A 21155-nucleotide genomic window follows, 5' to 3' on the forward strand; every position below is an offset into this window, starting at 1 on the left:
TCCCCTCCCCCACTCACCTATTGTACTCTCTGCTACTTTCTCCCCACCCCCACCCTCCTCTAGCTTATCGCTCCACGCTGATGAAGGGCTTTTGCCCGAAATGTCGATTTTGCCTGTCCTCGGATGCTGCCTGAATTGCTGTGCTCTTCCAGCACCACTGATCCAGAATCTGGTTTCCAGCATCTGCAGTCATTGTTTTTACTTAGCTCAGTCTGGTCTCTGGTGCATCGTCGTCATTCCACCCTTGATTCAGTTGACTGGTTTGCAAGCTCTGGAATTTCCTCCTACATCCCTCTACCTCTCAAACTCAATTTCCTCGTTTTGAGTTTCATCTTTTTAAAAACTCCTGCTTTAAATCTTAGGCCAACTAATATCTTGCTTGGCTCAGTAACAAAGTTTGTTTATAACGCTCCTGTGAAGTGTCTTGGAACATTTTGTTAAAGGTGTTTTATAAATATAAACTTGTTAAACATTAGAAGGGAGGGAGGGAATCTATAACTCTTGTAAAACAACAATGAAATCTTTAGATGTACATTGTTAAGGGATGTGGAATGATCGGTCAAGCTGAACACTGGAGAATTTTTTGCATTTGTGCATTTGTTTTAAAATGTTTAAATCCTACAGGTGGCATATGGTGTGGGGAGGGACTGTCTTTCTGAGCTCCGTTCTGCTGAGAATGCAATGTATTTGCTGTGCTGGGAAATTAAGTAATGCCTGTGCATTCCCTTACCAAGAAGAGGTTGTTTGTATTTTGGCAAATGATCAAGCTTGCCCACATTAGTCAGTTAATGTGGTCACAGTCCTTGAGTACACAGTGGGAAAAGCAACAGAATGGGCAGAAGATAGATAAAGCGTTCTTTGTTCAATATCACCATTCTAAGAATTGAATACCACTGTCCCCAGAAGTAATTTGAACTGTTGTGATTTTCAGATTTCATACTGAGTAAAGTGCTGTGGAATTGCACTCAGATTACAGATTAGGAAGATTTAAAAAAACATCTTGAGTTAGGAAACCTCAACTCATTACTGACAAGCTAATCCATGGCTAATGAGCTTCAGGATCCTTTATGTACCATGAGATAGCAGTGGTACAGCACAAATTATTATTGAGTCTTGCTAAGTATTGGCACCTCTACACAAGATGTAGTTTATTGCAACTATGACAGATTGATGAGTTACTCTCTAATCATGGCAACCAGGACCCAGATCTTACAGTCCATTGGGACCTTTGTTCAAGATTCTTTGTCACTGTTTTCCAGAATCATTACTTGAGAACAGGTTTCAAGTGACTATAGATTGATTAATTCATATGAGTTGTGAGAGCGAGCTTGACTATTATTGGTATGTAGTTGACATAGTCTCAAATAAAAACAGAGAATGCTGGGGAATTTCAGGTCTTGTAGCATTTGTGGAGAGAAGTGATTACCATTCCAAGTCCAATATGACCGTACTTTAGTTATAGAATCCATAGATGTCATACATCCCTAAATTGTGGAGGCAGGCTATTTGGCCCATTAAGTCCACACCAACCCTCTAAACAGCATCCAACCCAGACCTATCCCTCAGTCCCTGTAACCCTGGCTAATCCATCTAGCCTGCATATCCCTGAACACTGTGGACAATTTAGCATGACCGGTCTTTGGACTGTGGGAGGAAACCAGAGCACCTGGAGGAAACCCATGCAGACACTGGGAGAATGTGCAAACTCCACACAGTCACTTGGGGGTGGAGTCAAACCTGGGTCCCTGGCGCTAACCACTGAGCCACAATGCTGCCCATCTGAAGAAATGTCACATCAGACTCAAAACATTAACCTTTTTCATCCATAAATCCTGCTCAGCACCTCGGCATTTTGTTTGTTTTAGATTTCCACCATATACAATATTCTGCTTTTATTTGACACTCTCCTGGTGTTTTACCCAAAAAAACCCTGAAATAACTGAATGTGCTGATAATCAGAAACGAAAGACAGAAATTGCTGGGAAAATTCAGCAGGTCTGGCAGCACACGTGAAGAGAAAGCAGAGCTAAGCAGATTCTAGGGATGGTGGGACTAACTTACAAGGGGAGATTGACGAGGTTAGGATTGTTTTTTTTACTGGAGCTCAGATGAATGAGGGGGGATCTCATCGAGGCTTGTAAATGCTAACAGGGCTAGACAGAGTAGATGCAGGGAGGATGTGCCTGATGGTGGGTGTGTCCAGAGCCAGGGATCACAGTCTGAGGATTCTATTTACAATGGAGATGAGGAAACATTTCTTTACCCAAAGCGTGGTGAACCTGTGCGGATTTGTTACCACAGGAAGGAGTTGATGCCAAAGCATTGATGTGGCCATTTTGGAGTCATAGATATAGCAGGTACAGGATTAGTGGTTGCAGGTTCTGGGGTTTAGAGGTTTCAGTAAGATCAGGGAAGGTGGTTAAAGAGTGGGATGTGTGGCATTGTTAGTCAAGGGCAGTATTACGGTGGCAGAAAGGACTACTGCAGTATTATGGGCGGAGGTCAGAAACCAGAAAGGAGAGTTGCAAGTTTTCTATAGACCTCCAAATAGTTCCAGAGATGTAGAGGAAAGGATAGCAAAGATAATTTTGGATAGAAGTGAGAGTAACAGGGTAGCTTTCATGGGGCTCTTTAACTTTCCAAATATTGACTGGCAACGCTGTTGTTCGAGTACTTTAGATGAGTTGGTTTTTGTCCAATATGTGCAGGAGGGTTTCCTGATACAGTATGTAGATAGGCTAACATGGGGCGAGGCCACATTGGATTTGATACTGGGTAATGAACCCGGCCAGGTGTTCGATTTGGATGTAGGTGAGCGCTTTGATAGTGACCACAATTTGGTTATGTTTACTTTAGCGATGGAAAGAGATGGGTATATACTGCAGGGCAAGAGTCATCGCTAGGGGAAAGGTAATTATGATGCGATTAGGTGAGACTTAGGATGCATAGCAAATGGAAGAGATCTGCAAGAGATGGACATAATCGGTGTTGAACAAGCTCCACATTTCAATTATGTGTCCTTGGTAAGTATGTACCTGTCAGGCAGGGCGAAAGTGGTCGAGCGAGGGAAGTGGTTTACTACAGAAGTTGAATCTCTTGTCAAGAGGAAGAAGAGGCTTATGGAAAGATGAGACGTGAAGGCTCAGGGCACTGAGAATTACAAGTTAGCCAGGAAAGACAAAGACAGAGCTAAGAAGAGCCAGGAGGGGACATGAGAAATCCTTTGCAGGTAGGATCAAAGAAAATCCTAAAGCTTTCCATCGGTAAGATTAGGCCCATTTGAGGACAGTGGGAAGTTGTGCGTGGAGTCTGAAGAAATAGGAAAAGTACAAAATAAATATTTTTCATCACTATTTACACAGGAAAAAGGCAATGTTGTTGGGGAGAATACGGAGATATAGGCTACTAGACTAGATGGGATTAAGGGTTCATAAGGAGGAGGTGTTAGCAATTCTGGAAAGTGTGAAAATAGATAAGACCTCTGAGCCAGATGTGATTTATCCGAGGATTCTCTGGGAAGCCAGGGAGGAGATTGTAGAGCCTTTGGCTTTGATCTTTGTCGTTATTGTCTACAGGAATAGTGTCAGAAGACTGGAGGATACCAAATGTCCCCATGTTCAAGAAGGAGAAAGTGATGACTGCAGATGCTGGAGGTCAGAGTAGAAAAGGGTGGCGCTGGAAAAGTACAGCTGGTCAGGCAGTATCCGAGGAGCAGGAGAGTCGACGATTCAAGCATGAGCTCTTCATCAGGAACGATCTCCTTTTATGCTTTTCCAGCACCAACCTTTTCGACCCTTGTTCAAAAAGGGGAGTAGAGACAACCCTGGTAATTATAGACCAGTGAGCCTTACTTCTGTTGTGGGCAAAGTTTTGGAAAGGCTTATAAGAGAGAGAGGATTTGTAATTATCTAGAAAGGAATAATTTGATTAAGGATAGTCAATGCTGTTTTGTGAAGGGTAGATCATGCTCGCAAACCTTATTGATCCTTTGAGAAGGTGACCAAGCAGATGGATGAGGGTAAAGTGGTTGATGTGATGTATATGGATTTTAGTAAAGCATTTGATAAAGTTCCCCACAGTAGGCTATTGAACAAAATACAGAGGCATGGGATTGAGAGTGATTTAGTGGTTTGGATCAGAAATTGGCTAGCTGAAAGAAGAGAAGGCAGGTGGTTGATGGGAAATGTTCATCCTGGAGTTCACTTACTAGTGGTGTGCCTCAAGGATCTGTTTTGGGAGCCACTGCTGTTGGTCATTTTTATAAATGACCTGGATGAGGGCAGAGAAGGATGGGTTAGTAAATTTGCGGATGAGACTAAGGTCGATGGAGTTGTGGACAGTGCGGAAGGATGTTGTGGGTTACAGAGGGACATAGATAAGCTGCAGAACTGGGCTGAGAGATGCCAAATGAAGTTTAATGCAGAAAAGTGTGAGGTGATTCACTTTGGAAAGAGTAACAGAAATAAAGAGTGTTGGGCTAATGGTAAGATTCTTGGTAGTGTAGATGAGTAGACACATCTGTGTTTATGTGCATAGCTCCCTGAAAGTTGCCACCCAGGTTGATAGGATTGTTAAGAAGGCATACAGTGTGTTAGCTTGTATTGGTAGAGGGATTGAGTTTCGGAGCCATGAGGTCATGTTGCAGCTGTACAAAACTGTGGTGCGGCCGCACTTGGGAGTTTTGTATACAGCTCTGGTCACGCATCAGAGGATGGATGTGGAAGCTTTGGAAAGGGTACAGAGGAGCTTTACCAGGATGTTGCCTGGTATGGAGGGAAGAAGTTATAAAGAAAGACTGACTGACTTGAGGCTGTTTTTATAAGAGAGAAGGTGTTTGAGAGGTGACTTAATAGAGGCATACAGGGTGATCAGATGGTTAGATAGGGTGGACAGTGAGCCTTCCTCTGATGGTGATGGCTAGCATGAGGGGACATAGCTTTAAATTGAGGGGTGATAGATATAGGACAGATGTCAGAGGTAGTTTCTTTACTCCGTAGTAAGGGCGTGAATGCACTGCCTGCAACAATAGTAGACTTGCCAACTTTAAGGGCATTTAAATGGTCACTGGATAAACATATGGATGGTAATGAAATTGATTTAGGTTAGGTGGGCTTCAGATTGGTCTCACAGGTTGTCACAACACCGAGGGGCGAAGGGCCTGTACTGCGCTGTAATGTTCTTTTTTATTGAATGCATTCAAGAGGTGGCTTGATATAGCACTTGGGGTAAATGGGATCAAAGGTCATGGGGAGAAAGCAGGATTAGGTTACTCAGTTGGGCAATCAGCCATGATTGTGATGAATGGTGGAGCAGGCTTGAAGGGCTGAGTGGCCTCCCCCAGTTCCTATCTTCTATGTGTCTATGTTTAACGTTTCTGGTCCAGTGACCAGTTCTGAAGAAGGGTAACTGGACCCAGAACATGAACTGTGTCTTTTTTCCATCTAATTTGGGCCTTGAATTTATGAAGGGCCTATCGTAATCTTAGCATGTCCCACAATAGTTAACCACTGTTTGAATTGACATTTTTTGGGTAGTAATTGTGAAATGTTAGTAACGCTGATCTCTAGTTTGCTCACAAAGAGGTAGATAGTCTGGGCCTTTTTTGACTTGACATTGCACTGTCAGAGAGACCCTGAGGCCATCCTGAAATTGGGCATTTTTAAAAAATCTTCAGGGCAGGCTCGTGGCATCTGGTGTACCTCCTTTGTCAGGCAACCCCCCAGCTGGGAGAGGTTGGGTCTAGCTTGAGTCTTTGCATCAGGGAGAAGAGAGATTCATGCAGATTACCAGTGTATGGAGTTGAAGGAGGATTATTAATTGCGCTGAGGATTGTTTTTCTAGAGTGTTTTAATTGATGGAATGTTAATGAGCTATGTAGCTTATCCTTGCAGATCCCAACGTTGCTAGAATTGTGCGAAAATGCAGAAAACTCCTCCCTAACATCTCTTTAGTTGAATTAAAAGTTGTTCCTGATTACATTTTTATTCATACGAGTACAGAGAATGGTTAAATTCTGCTGATTCCTATATTCAATGCTGTTCCTATGCTCTGTTGGTTTGTTTTAAAGATTGAAACAGGAATTAGAGTCATAGAGATGTACAGCATGGAAACAGACCCTTCAGTCCATGCCAACCAGATATCCCAACCCAACCTAGTCCCACCTGCCAGCATCCGGCCCATATCCCTCCAAACCCTTCCTATTCATATACCCATCCAAACGCCTCTTAAATGTTGCAATTGTACCAGCCTCCACCACTTCCTCTGGCAGCTCATTCCATACACGTACCACCTTCTGCATGAAAAAGTTGCCCCTTAGGTCTCTTTCATATCTTTCCCCTCTCAGCCTAAACCTATGCCCTCTAGTTCTGGACTCCCTGATCCCAGGGAAAAGTCTTTGCCTATTTACACTATCCATGCCCCTCATAATTTTGTAAACCTCTAAGATTATGGTCATTTTGTTTAGTTTCATGTATAACTTGCAAGCTGTTAAATATGCTCAGAAATATGTTTACCAGTCCAAACAGTCACTAAAATCTTCAAGTCTTCACGTGAAACTATTTAGTGAACTTCATGGCCATATTTCAGTTCATGATCGCAGTTTTCTCTGTAATCTGAAGGTTAGTAACTGAGGACTAAATGATTTCCTTGCAGCATGTAATTGGTAAAAGAGGGCCATCTCTTTGACTAGAAGTTTATTTTTAAAAAAATTAAACAAATGATGTATGTATTTTTATATATTAAACAGCATTATGCAAATTGACCTGATTTTTAGTTACTGCTTTTCTGTGGACTCTGTGGTAAACTTGTATTTAAATACTCTGAATACAGGAGGGTTCCACAATTCTACATTTTTGTTTTGTCCTAAAAATATTCCATTGGAGTTGAGCAGTTTGAATTCACAGCCATAGTAGTGTTATTTTGGAATATTGCGTATAATTCTGGTCTCCTTTCCATCGGAAGGATGTTGTGAAACTTGAAAGGGTTCATTAAAGATTTACAAGGATGTTGCCAGGGTTGGAGCAGGGAGAGGCTGAACAGGCTGGGGCTGTTTTCCCTGGAGCGTCGGAGGCTGAGGGGTGACCTCCATAGAGGTTTATAAAATCAGGAGTGGCATGGATAAGGTAAATAGAGTCTTTTCCCTGGGGTCGGGGAGTCCAGAACTAGAGGGCATAGGTTTAGGCTGAGAGGGGAAAGATATAAAAGAGACCTAAGGGGCAACTTTTTCATGCAGAAGGTGGTACGTGTATGGAATGAGCTGCCAGAGGAAGTGGTGGAGGCTGGTACAATTGCAACATTTAAGAGGCGTTTGGATGGGTATATGAATAGGAAGGGTTTGGAGGGATATGGGCCGGGTGCTGGCAGGTGGGACTAGATTGGGTTGGGATATCTGGTCAGCATGGGTGAGTTGGACCGAAGGGTCTGTTTCCATGCCGTACATTTCTATGACTCTTGTGCAGCTCAAAATACAATCCACGAAAAGATGGTAGGTCAGGGAGAGGGGTTGTGGGTGGTGTCGGGATCTCTTTCGAGAAATGATTAGATCTGCATTACTGTCTCGCAGGGGCTACGGAACTGTAGTGTCTGAATTTTGGGATGATGCAACAAAATTCCATTCAACAATGCAGCTATTTCAAGCTAAGTAAATGCTTAGTTGGAAAGTACTGTTAAATGCGCAAGAATGATAATAAGCACAGCTAAATTAAACTGACATTAAATTTCAGTTCTCAGCTTGCATCTGTATTGTTCAACCAATGTAAACTATGCTTTGGTAGTTGAGGCATGACTAGTTTTCTCGAGTTGGAAGCTAGATGAAAACACATGCAATGTTTATGTCTTGATGATAAAATCCTTGTCAAGGTATTTCTGTTTGTCAGCATTTATATTTTTAATTTTAAAAATTATTTTAAATTGAATAAAAGGGTAAAGTTTATGTACATCTGGGTTCTAGTCCACCCTCAGGTGACTGTCTGTCTGTGTGGATTTTGCACATTCTCTCTGTGTGGCTTTCCACCGGGTGCTCCGGTTTCCTCCCGCAGTCCAAAGATGTGCAGGTTAGAGTGGATTGGTTGTGCTAAATTGCCCATAGTATCCATGGATACTATGTAGGTTATGCGCATTACCAATTTATAAATGCTGGTTATAGAGATAGGGGAGGTCTGGGAAGGATGCTCTCAGATGGTTGGTGCAGAGCAGATGGGCAGAATGGCCTCCATTTGCACTGTAGGGATTCTATGATTCTGTTTGTGATTCCACAGCTATTGATTATGATAATATAAAGTCTGTTTTGAGGTATTTGGGAATGTGCATACTACTGTTAGGATTTATTGGTCATGTGAATCATAGCCACAGAGGTAGGTGTTTCCCAGTTAATTGTGAGTTAACTGGGATGAGATACTCCAAGGTTTGTGTCGATGATCCAGGTTTGCAAGATAACCATTTGAGAGTTTCCATACAGAGTTGTTATCGTTGCTTCTGCTGTAAGTTTTACAGACTTGGCATTGGGTGAAAGTGAATTCCCATCCCAGCACTCAGCAAAGGAGCGTGTGCTGCTTGGTAAAGAAACCTTCACTTTGTTGTTTGGTGATTTGGAAAACACCAGTATGACCACTGCTTTTTGTTTGTTTGCATAAATGATTTGGCTGTGACTTTAGGAGGCATTCCTGAAGAAGGGCTTATGCCCGAAACGTCGATTCTCCTGTTCCTTGGATGTTGCCTGACCTGCTGCGCTTTTCCAGCAACACATTTTCAGCTATAGGAGGCATAGTAAGTTTACAGATGACACCAAAATTGGAGGTGTAGTGGACAGCGAAGAAGGTTACCTCAGATTACAACAGGATCTTGATCAGATTGGCCAATGAGTATCAAATGGGGTTTAATTTAGATAAATGCAAGGTATTGCATTTTGGGAAGGCTAATCACTGCTCTGACTTTACACTTAATGGGCTAGTCCTGGTGAGTGTTGTGAGCAAAGAGACCTTGGGGTGCAGGTTCATAGTTCCCTGAAGGTGGATCTCGGGTAGACAGGTTAGCGAAGAAAGCGTTTGGTATGTTTGCCTTCATAGGTCCGAGCGTTGAATATCCGATTTGGGAGGTCATGTTGCAGCTGTATAGGATATTGGTGAGGCCCCTTTGGAATACTGCATTCAAATCTGGTCGCTCTTCGATAGGAAAGATGTTATTTAACCTGCGAGGGTTCAGAAAAGGCTTACAAGGATGTTGCCAGGGTTGAAGGGTTTGGGAGAGGCCAAAGAGGCTGGGGTTTTAGAGTTTATCAGTCAGGTCTTTTCCTGGGATGGGGAGTCCAAAATTAGAGGGCATAGGTTTGAGGTGAGAGGGGTAAAGATTTAAAAGGTACTGAAGGGTAACTTTTTCACACAGCGGGTGGTGCAGAGTATGGAATGAGCTGCCAGAGGAAGTGGTGTAGGCTGATACACTTACAATATTTGAAAGACATCTGGATGGGTATATGAATAGGAAGGGTTAAGAGGGTCTAACTGGACTGGATCAAATTGGGATGTCTGGTTGATTCAGACGAGTTGGACTGAAGGATCTGCTTCCGAGGTGTATGACACTTTGACTCTGTGTCTGAGCATGGATGTGCACCCACAGGCAGATTGACTTGATGTATGCCACACAGCAATGGGGCAATGTATTTTTTTGGATTTACAGTTTGCAAGATAGTCTTTCTTGGCTTGCTCAGTCTTTGTCGCAGATTCTTTGGGATTTAGTTACAGCTCCCAGTAAATGTTGCACATTCCTCCTTGTGCCAAACTTGCAGGGAAACAGTATTGCTCCCACGTCCATACATGCACTGTGATCCCACCATAGGGTGAAGAAATGGAATTTCAGAGCAAGTGTCAGTGAGGTGACAACAGAATCAACTCATGGACAAGACTCCAGTATAGTTTTGACTCCAGTTTGTAAACATTACATTCACCTGGAAGCATCTTCGTCAGAAGAAAGAACCAGCAAAACTCGTGAATGACTCTCAAACTAATCCAACTGGGCCTGTATATTTCAAAGTGGACCTCCAGTTCACCCAGTATGTTCATTTCCAAGTTTGTTTTCCCTCCTCCTAGGTACTTCGTAGTAATAACTCCTCCTGAAATTCTGCTTTTACATCTAAACTTCTGTTTAACAGAGAACATTTATGGTGTTAGAAACGGCAGTGTTAATGTTGTGTTCTGAATTTGTTTTTAAAAAAAGGCACTCCAGTGGTTGGAGTTGGTAGCTTATTAACAGTGAGTTGTCTTTACTGTGCCTACACTGCATCTTTTCTAATATTATCATCTAGTTTTAAACCACATCCCCCCCAAAAAAAGTTGCTTGCATAGGAGAAACTATTTTGTTTTCATTTATAACCTATTTGACAGCTGTTTTATTATTATCCAAAATCACTTCATTGATAGCCCAAGGTTGTGAAACATTCCCTATAAAATGCAGGTTGGTTGAGTGAGTGTTTAAAAAGAAGCCTGTAGTTGGGGACCGGAGGGTAAACTGGATTTTGATTGCGGTTCATTTTTGGCCACGTTTTGATTTTAATCTGTGTTCATTGATTTGTGAAACGTGTTGAAGCTAGAGACAAATTCCCATGCATTCCATTCAAGCAACATCATTTTGTAAGCCTGACTGTTTTTAATGTGCTGCAACATTTTATGTTTGTGCTGAAAATGAATTTTTCTTTTTCTTTCTTTCTTTCTTTCTTTCCTAATAATCATAAACTGCACCTTCTGAAGCTTAGAAGAAGGCCTGAAGGTTGAAGAGTGCAGAGAATGTACAGCCTATTGTATTTAAGTTAGTGAAGGAGAATTAAGTTTTAGGAATGCTTTGGATTTACTTGTTAAATATAACCATTTAATCGTCAACTAGTAAACTAGACCCTTACCTTGGCTTTTAATTTTATTCTTCGCCCATTGCCATTGTGATTTTGATATTGGGAGTGTGTACGTGTATTCTGAAATGTTTCACTATTAAATAGTTACATTTCTCTTCTACCAGCCAGGTCAAGTAATCGAGCATGAAATCTTTGTAAAGAGCAAGTTCAGCTGTTCCAAATTTGCCAGGCTATATTAGATCACTTTTGCTGAGAGTTTTAATCATTAACACTGTTTTAAATCATGGTAGCTAATGGATATAGAAGACACTTAGTTATGTCAACATTTTGTGCAACCTTTTGAAAAAGATGTCTAAGCTGAACCTTTTGTCACTTGTTGCCCTCCTATTACTGTGTTCTTTTGATATTGCTACCTGAAATGGACTTAGAAAATTGACAAGCAGGTGTAACACAGAAAGCATATCGAATCCATTGGCAGGAAACATTTTTATCTTTGTTAATGTCTGAGGCATACTAAAATCAATATTTGAACTTGGCCAGTAAATAACAGCACAATTGTAGAATAATTCTAAAGTTTTTGTTTTTTTTTGCAATGCGTAGTATGTTTTTTGTTTGTAATGAGTGTTTAGGGAGACTGCAACAGATTTCAATTGCGATTAATGGAATTATTTTGAAAACTAATCACTTTCTGAACATTTATGGTTGACTGGTAGAAGGCTGTTTGTGTGCGCAGTGATGTGCTGCAGGGATCAGTTCTGGGTCCCTTTATTGTTGGTATTATTTATAATTATGTTGTAGATAAAAATGTTTGGGGCTGTTGCGGGATTGTAAGTAAGTTTGCAGATGACAAAGATTGGCGGAGGATTTGACATAGAGGAACCATCTTGAGTTACAGGAGGATATAAACAGATTGGTCAGATGGAGGATCAGCAGCAGATGTAATTTAACCCTGATATATGTGAGGTGATGTACTTTGGAAGAAGGAACAAGACGAAGCAGTGCTCAGTGAATCGCAGGCCGCTAGGAAGCTCAGGGATCTTTGGCTGCTTGTCCACCGATCCCTGGAGGCTGCAGGATAGATTAATAGGGGAGTTAAGAAGGAATATGGGACACTTACCTCTATTAGTCAGGCGTAGATTTTAAAAGTAGGGAGGTCATTGTTGGAGCTGTACAAAACTTTGCTTGGCCTCAGCTGGAGTACTGTGTGTAGTTCTGGTCACCACACTATAGGAAGGATGTGATAGCAGTGGAGGGGGTGTAGAGGAGACTCAAGAGGATGTTGCCTGGGATGGAGCATTTCCGTGATCAAGGGACACTGGATAGACTCTGGTTGTTTTGTTTGGAACAGGGAAGGTTGAGGGGTGTCTTCAGAGGTGTTTAAGGGCTAAGGAGAGAGTGAATAAAAAGCAGCTGTTCCCCGGAGGTAAAAAAAAAAGCCAAGGGTGTAATCTTAAAGTCGAGGGCAGGAGGTTTAGAGCGGATTTGAGGAAAACCTTTTTTTTTCCCCCACCCAGAGGGCTGGGTTCTGGGATTCACTGCCTCAGAGGGGAGTGGCAGACCTCAACGTTTTTAACAAATATTGGGATAACCACTTGAAACATCATAACACATGCGGTTATGCTCCTTGTGCAGGGGAGTGGGTCTTGTGTAGATAGTGGTGCATTTTTTGTTGTTTTTGAAGTGGATGGGCCAAAGAGTCTCTTCTGTATTGTACAGTTCTATGAATAGAACCACTTACACTCACTGATATCATGTGGCTGCCTTCATTAAGAGAGATTGAACATTCCACTTCAGGAAAACTGAAAGAACTGAGGGTGCATTAGCAGCTATTCACTCCTAACCAGATTGTTATCCATTCCTTTGCCTGTTCAACTGTTCCTCTGTCTCGATGGGCTGTATCCCTGCCTATCGTTTACTCCTTATCCCTTTCCCCCCCCCCCCCCCCACCCCCCAAATCTTTGGCATAAAAACCAACTGTTTTCCTTACTACCATCAGTTCTGAGGAAAGGTCACCAAACCCGAAACGTTAACTCTGATTTCTCTCCACTGATGCTGCCAGACCTGCTGAGCTTTTCCAGCATTTTGATCTACCAGTTGGGTCTGAATGGAAATTTGAATTCGAAAATCAAACTTTCTACATTTTAAAACCTGACTGAACAATTTATGTGCAATTCAAAATGCCTTCCTGATAATCTTCAGCTCAAGAAAAGGCGACATTATCAGGTCAGTGCTGAGAAGGCAAGGGATTTGTGTACTAGCATGAGTTGGATAGGGAGAGTGCTAGTATTGAGCCAAGAGAAGAGAGCACAAATTGAGGTGAAGAAAGAGGAAGATAACACTATCATACACAGAATTTAGCTGGGATGTGGTTCTAGTCCTTCTGATTTCTTGAAGATAATTGGATGGTGTGTGAAGGGAGCTAGTGCTGTGAGTAAGCGAGTTGTGTTGGGGGTGTGGTTTGTGGGCAGAGTCCTTGTGTTTCTTAAGGCAGAGAGGGATTGATTCTCCAGCAGGGAAATCTAGGATTATGGGATAAAGGCAGGAAAGTTTGACTTTAGGAGCCTGTTGAATGGTGGAGCAGGCTGAGGGACCGAACAGCTGCCTCCTGGTCTGATTTCTTACTGTCTTGCGGTAAATGTTGGAAAGCAAATGACTCTGAAGCAATCGCACTTAAGAAGAAAAATCCAAATTGCCTGTTTTTCAATTATTAAAGAAAATGAACCATTTTTAACATTTCAATTTGAGGATATCCTGCATCATGATGTATGGCATTGCTAAATGATATAGACTTTGAACAGAGCTGGCAACTTGAGATTACTTCACCAATCTTGTGGTTCTGTTCGCCGAGCTGGAAGTTTTTGTTGCAAACGTTTCGTCCCCTGGCTAGGCGACATCATCAGTGCTTTGGAGCCTCCTGCAAAGCGCTTCTTTGATGTTTCCTCCGGTGTTTATAGTGGTCTGACCCTGCCGCTTCCGGTTGTCAGTTTCAGCTGTCCGCTGTAGTGGTTGGTATATTGGGTCCAGGTCGATGTGTTTGTTGATGGAGTTTGTGGATGAATGCCATGCCTCTAGGAATTCCCTGGCTGTTCTCTGTCTGGCTTGCCCTACAATAGTAGTGTTAGTGATAGTACAAAAACTTCCAGCTCAGCGAACAGAACCACAACAACGAGCACCCGAGCTACAAATCTTCGCACAAACTTTGATTACTTCACCAATGCTCATGTGGACCATTAGCTGCTAAAGAATTGTTTTGAATACAGTTTACAGTCTGGTTCAATGGAGGATGCAGGACGGTATGCTGGAAGGGGCACCAGGAATACCAAAAATGAGGTGTCACCCCAGTGAAGCTACAAAACAGGACAACTTGCGCACCAAACAGCTTTAAGTAGTAAATGATAGACCGAGCTAAGTGATTGGGTGGTACGGTGGCTCAGTGGTTAGCAGTGCTACCTCACAGCACCTTTGGACTGGGGGAGGAAACCGGAGCACCCGTAGGAAACCCACACAGACGTTGGGAGAATGTGCAAACTCCACACACACAGTTGTCTGAGGATGGAATCGAACCTGGGTCTCTGGCACTGTGTGACAGCAGTGCTAACCACTGAGCTACCATGCTGCCCCTGAGTAGATCTCAATAGAAAATAAGCTTGATGCCTTCAGCATTGATATACTCATGACTTCTATGCATTTCTAATTCCTATCTTTCTAACCCTGCTCTTTCATTAGAAAGGGATACCAGCAGCCAAAATTACAAGGTTGTGTTCCCATTTAAGTGTTAGCAATTTTTAACATTGTATTTAGGATGTTTTTAGGATTGTCACTTTTTGCCTCCCTTCTCTCTCTTCTATATAATGAGTGAAAATTTTATTTTGATGTAGTTTAATATATTCAAAAAGTGGACTGTTTTAAAATGCTGTGATAAACTGAAGCCATAGCCTGGTGTTGGTGCAATCTGAATTTAAAAGTGCTTCCTTTCCCTTCAATTTGACTGCTGTTTTTGTTTAATTTTAAAAAAAGAGAATTTTCAAGTGGCAGAGGCAGGAAGTAATTAAAGCAGAAATGCTGTGCTTTCAAAAGAGGCAAATTCCTGACAAGGTCAGTACGCTTTATGTAAGATCGCAATGGAGATAAACGCAAAAGAAAATTAAACCTCTGTGGAAAAGAAAACTTGCTAAAGACCACAGGGGGATAAAAGGAGTTAATTGGAACTTGAAGAATGTGAATTGGTTAGAACTCCCAAAGTAAAAGGAGTGACTATGAAGTGTAGCTGACTATGTTTCAGAACGCTGGAGTGAGGTATGTGTTGCCTTTTTATCCTTTCAAACATGAAACCTGTTCACTGCCTGCACCTGCTTCATCAGGATTTATGTTGCTGCTGCATCATGGTAATGCAGACGTCCTTCAAACGCAAAACTACTCGGTGGACAAAAACAGTATACAATAGCGGGTTTTATCACGTACTCCCTTCACTGAGTGCAGCTAAACTGGAAGATCCATTGTAACGAAAACAACTTTCAGAGACGGTTGCTTGCTGAATTCTAAATCTTGTAGAACTAAATTTTTCTTGTTACTTGCACAAATTTGTGAACTCTGTATCTGCACAAAGGTCTTGTAAAACTTTATTATTGCATTTCACAGGGTATCGTAACAGCAGTTGTTGTAGCAGTTGCTGGAAAGTTGCACATGCAGTGATCCATTTGGGCCTTAGTAAATTATTGTTCTCTCAGTATTATAAATATAGGTCAATTAAACCAGTTTTATTTACATTCTGTCCTTTAGTAACAGAGATCTGCAGCACAGAATAAAAGGCTGTTTGGCCCAGCACATCCATCTTGGTTAAAAAGAACCACCTAACTACATTCTAATTCCATTTTCTCAGCACTTGGTCCATAGCCTTGTACACTTTTACATCACAAGTACACATCTAAATACTACTACAGTATTACACTGGTTTCTGCCTCACCCACCCTTACAGGCAATGCGTTACAGATTCTCGCCATCTCCTGGGTGAAAAGGTTTTTCTTCATATCTCGCAACCGTCTGCCCCTTTCCTATAAATCTATGCGAAAGTGAGGACTGCAGATGCTGAATATTATAGTCAAGAGTGTGGTGCTGAAAAAGCACAGGTCATGGTGAAGGGCTTTTGCCCAAATCATGGATTTTCCTGCTCCTCAGATGTAGCCTGCTGTGCTTTTCCAGCACCACACTCTTGATGATAATTCTATGCTCCTCGTTATTGATCCCTCCGGAAAAAGGAGAAGTTTCTTCCTGTCTACCTGATCTATGACCCTCACAATTTTATAATCTTATTTCACTCTTTACAGAAAGCAGCAAGAAATTATAAAAACATGTTCAATATTAAATATTGCACATCATTTCTCCTTCTGCTGTTAGTCCACAAATAAATTAAGCTGCAGAATTCAATATTGGTTAAAAAATTTTTGTCATGGTATTTCAGAGAAGTTTCTCTTGTTTATCCAGCAAGTTGTTTTTTTTTCGTTTGCCTGTTCTGACTCACAAGTTGCTTGGGAAAACTGATTCCATTTGGTATTTGGGGAAGTAAGTTGCTTAATAAATTGTATTGACTCAAGATAAGTAAAACTTTTTTTTTAATAAATGCCGCCTCTGAATTCAACTGCTGGTCACTATGATAAAATACACAAGGAAAATGTCACCTTTGATCATGTGCACAGTGTTTGAATGTTTTCCAATTGTCAGCATGCTTCTGTTCTTTTATCTCACTGTAATAAGAACTCCTGAAAGATGTGACTGATGTGTCGAATCGCATGTTGCTCCAAGTAAACGGACTTGCGTTTTCTACTTTGGACAATTCAAGCCCTAGGTCAATGAAGTACTGATAAGACTTTTGGTGTTGTCTTGCCCCTATGTTGGCTTAACAAAATATTCAGGAACTCTTACTGTATAGTTGCTTTGTAACTGTTTTCCGTATTCTGGTTATTTTGTCCACTTAGCATTGTTAAACTTCTGAAAAAAGACTGACACAACTTAGCATTTGGAAAGTCAGAAGAAATAGGAAAGGTAAAACAGCTTCCTGCACCACCTCCCTTGAACCCACCCCTCCTAACGCAACAAGGGCAGAAACCCCCCCCCAGTCCTCACCGCTCACCCCACCAACCTCCCCAGATACATCGCATAATCCTCCACCACTTTTGCTACGTACAAACAGACCCTGCTACTAGGGATATATTTCCCTCCCAAGCCCTATCAGTGTTCCAGAGAGATCATTCCCTCCATGAGTCCCTTGTCAGATCCACACACCCCACCAGCCCACACTCCACTCCCAGCACCTCCCCCTGCCACCACAAGAAGGGCGCACACACTTTCCACCCCCCCCTTTCCCCAATCTCCATCCAAAATCCCAAAGGCTCCTTCCACATCTGATAGAAATTTTCCTGCAGCTTCACACAGGTCACCTACTGTGTCCGTTGTACCCGGTGTGGTCTCCTGCACATTGGGGAGACAGGATGCCAACCTGCAGAGCGCTTCAGAGAGCATCTCTGGGGCACCCGCATCAAACAACCCCACTCCTGTGGATCAAACTCTTTAACTCCCCCTTCCACTTCACCAAGGACATGCAGGTCCTGGGCCTCCTCCTCAGCCAAACCCTAACCACCCAACGCCTGGAGGAAGAACGCCCCATTTTCTGCCTTGGGACGCTGTAACCACATGGGATTAATGTGGATTTCACCAGTTTCTCCATTCCCCTCCCACACCCCCAGCCCTGCCCCTCACCCCTCGGACCACAAGCCTTATTCCTAATGAAGGGCTTATGCCCAAAATGTCGATTCTCCTGCTCCTCTGATGCTGCCTGACCTGTGTCAGTGAAGGCTTGAAGGGCCGAAGGGCCTCTTCCTGTTCTGTATTGTTCTTGTTCTTGTTCTAACTCCAGACATTTTGTCTCGGGTTCATACTTGGTTTGGTGATTTCATTTGTGAAGTGGGGTAGTACAATCAGGCTTGATAGTTTGATGAGGAATTGTTCCAAAATTTCAATTCCTGGTTGCTAGGAAGTAGCTTAGGCTGGAAATCTGATAATGTGGTAAAAGCTGAGCAGGAGCAGCAGTGATATACTGCAGCAAGTGTCTTAGCATTCTGGTGAAATATTTGAGCCATGTACATAAACTCATTCCAAACCAATTCCCTCTGATTGGACAGTTTGGTGAGAAATGTGAAAGAGTGAGTTTTTTAAATATATTTGTGCTCAATGGATCTTAGTAACAATGACTTAAGTGTTGATATAATACACTGCCAATATTACAACACTTTGTACCATGTCCTCTCTCTTGTTCACCGTCTTTTGTAAATTTGTGGTTGGGAAAGAAAATGAATTAAGCTTCAAATTTAAAAATAGGAACTTGAAGAAACGTTTTTTAAAAAAACTTGGGATAACAAGTGAATTGTGAAAAGTGAAGCGATTGTTTCTTGACTGACTGCTCACTGACCGGTGTGTTATTCTGACTGCTCACTGACCGGTGTGTTATTCTGAGAAATATGATTGAGGACTGTTTTCTTGAATTCACCATTCCCTCTCCTTGGATCACACAAGTGTCACTGTCACTGAAAATAGGATTTTAATTTTAGGAGTTGCAAAGGTAGCAGCCACAAATTAATGGTGGCATTTCCCCACAATATAATCTGTTAACTCAGCAATGATCCTAATAACTGCTTTGCCTGTATTCTGGACATATCATTCCACGTTAATGCCATTTCGAAAAGGATTCAAACTGCACTGGAATAGCCTCCCCATCCTTTACCTTCCTCTCCCTTTTCTTGAATACAGTATGATGTTCAAAATTAATTTGCATTCCACCCAAAATCACTTTTTTTGACATGTTACGTATCTTGTGAAATTAATCATAGTTGCCAGCTGTTTACAGTGCCCTCTTTCAAGAAAGCTTAACTACCTGACTTTGCTTCCAACATTATCTGTGCAGTTTTCTCAACTCCAAAGCACTGAGACAGCATCATGCTAGATTTTTGGAACAAAGATACAGTTGGACATAACCCAAAGGAAGTAATAGTGGATAGAAGCCTAGCAAGGATCAAAAGTAATCTGGTGTTCTGATCCTGGTCAAGATTTGTAATATATTTTGTGAAATAGAAAACATTGGAAATCTCAGTTACAGTGTCATGCAGCATTGAAACAGACCCTCTGGTCTAACTAGTCCATGCCAACCATGTTCTCAGACTAAACAAGTCCCACCTGCCTGTGCTTGACCCTTGTCCCTCCAAACCTTTCTTGTTCATGTACTTACCTAAATATCTTTTAAATGTCGTAACTGTACCTTTTGGGGTGGCACGGTGGCTCAGTGGTTAGCACTGCTGCCTCACAGCATCAGGGGCCCAAGTTCGATTCCACTGGAGTTTGCACATTCTCCCTGTGTCCACATGGGATTCCTCTAGCTGCTCTGGTTTCCTCCCACAGTACAAAGATGTGGACGTTAGGTGAATTGGCCAAACTAAGTTGCCCATAGTGTTCAGGGATGTGTTAGGGGTAAAATGTAGAGTAATGGGCTTGTGGAAATAAGTCTGGGTGGGTCACTCTTCGGAGGGTCAGTGTGGATTTGTTGGGCCGAAAGGCCTGTTCCACACTGTAGGGATTCTATGATGACCTCCACCCACCATTTTCTATGATAGTCCATTCCACAGACGAACCACTCTTTCTGGTGTTCAAAAAGAAAATGTCCTGATGTCCTTTTCAAATCTTTCTCCTCTTGCTTCAAAAAGATGCCCCCTAGTTTTGAACTTTCTTTCTCGTCTCTCTGTCGTCTTCTTCTTTCTCCCCCCCCCCCACCCCCCCCCCTTGTCATTCACCTTTATCTATGCCCCTCATGATTTTATAAAGATCTGTAAGGTCACTCCTCAACCTCCTATGCTCCAGTGGAACAATTCTCAGCCTTTTCTACCTATTTTTATATCTCAAACCCTCCGTTCTTGGCAACGTTTCTGGTAAATCTTTTCTGAACGCTCTCCAGATTACTAATATCCTTCCTGCAGCAGGGTGACCGGAATGGGGCACAGTACTCCAGAAGAGACCTCATCATGACGTCCCAACTCCTATACTCAAAGGTCTGAGCAATGAAAGAAAGCATGTTAAACCTTAACCACCCCGTCCACCTATGACACAAATTTCAAAGAATTATGTCCCTGAACCCCCAGGTTTCTCTGTTCTATACCACTACCCAGGGCCCTACCATTAATTGTATAAGTCCTGTCCTTGTTTGTATTACCAAATTGCAATACCTCACATGTATTCAAATTACCCTCCACCTTCCACTCCTCAGCCCATTGACCCAACTGAGCAAAATCCCATTGCAACCTTATAATCTTCAGTGTCCACTTTACCACGCAATTTCGGTGTCATCTGCAAGCTTACGAGCCATATCTTCTGTATTCTGATCCAAACCATTTATATAAATGAGAAACAAAAGTGGACCCAGTACCAATCTCTGTGGAACACCGCTGGTCACAGGCTTCCAGTTTGAAAAATAACCTTCCTCCACCACCCTCTGTCTCCTTCCATCAAAGCAATTTTGTATCCAATTGGTAAGCTTACCTGGAAATCCCATGTGATCTAACTTTACACGTGGAACCTTGTCAAAGACTTTACTGAAGACTAAGTAAACAGCATCTACCACTCTGCCCTCCTCAATCTTTTTGGCTACTTCCTCAAAAAACTCAATCAAGTTTGTGAAACTCTATTTCCTGTGTATAAAATCATGCTGCCTATCCCTAATCAATCCTTGTCTCTCCAAACGCACATAAATCCTATCTTTTAGGATCACCTGCAATAGCTTATCGATCACTGATGTCAGACTCTTGGATCTGTGGTTCCTGGGATTCTCCTTACAGCTTTTCTTAAACAATGGCACAATGTTATCCTCTTCACCCAGTCCTTCGGCACCTTACCAGTGATTATAAATTATTTATTGGAAGAATGATGCCACAAGATTCTAGGATTTTAGCAAAAGAGCATACTGTAAATGACTTGAACAAAGTGAGAAATGAACACTACCCCGACTAAAGCCCAATGCTTTACACTTGGAATGAACCTCAGGTAGATATAACTTAATGGTCAAATTATGATTGATAAATTAGAAATTATGCATTAAATGTCATATGCAACTAAGACAAATCTCAAGAATTGGCTGAACAGTCTACTTAGTATATATGTTAGCAATTCCAGTCACATGATCCTCAAAGCTCTACCTCCTTCACAAAGGAGTCACGTTTCCCTCCATTTGAGATTTAGCATGATCCCCAGCCATCAAGCCATGTCTGCGTCTGTAGTCAAGAGCGTT

The 21155-nt window shown here is 42.1% G+C and overlaps 1 protein-coding gene across 7 annotated transcripts in view; it reads left to right on the forward strand.

Moving 5' to 3' along the window:
* The window catches only part of kank1a (KN motif and ankyrin repeat domains 1a), a 247080-nt gene that overhangs the window by 61771 nt on the left and 164154 nt on the right, over window positions 1-21155 (forward strand). Inside the window, exon 1 of one of the 7 annotated variants that reach the window (XM_043718278.1) lies at window positions 15114-15130. The exons of the other annotated variants lie outside the window; for them this stretch is intronic. The gene's annotated coding sequence lies outside the window, so the exon portion shown is untranslated. Of the gene's footprint in view, window positions 1-15113; window positions 15131-21155 lie in introns of those variants that run through there. 7 annotated transcript variants of the gene reach the window in all.

The sequence above is a fragment of the Chiloscyllium plagiosum genome, chromosome 2 (assembly GCF_004010195.1).
Source record: "Chiloscyllium plagiosum isolate BGI_BamShark_2017 chromosome 2, ASM401019v2, whole genome shotgun sequence".
In the NCBI taxonomy this organism is placed as follows: domain Eukaryota; kingdom Metazoa; phylum Chordata; class Chondrichthyes; order Orectolobiformes; family Hemiscylliidae; genus Chiloscyllium; species Chiloscyllium plagiosum.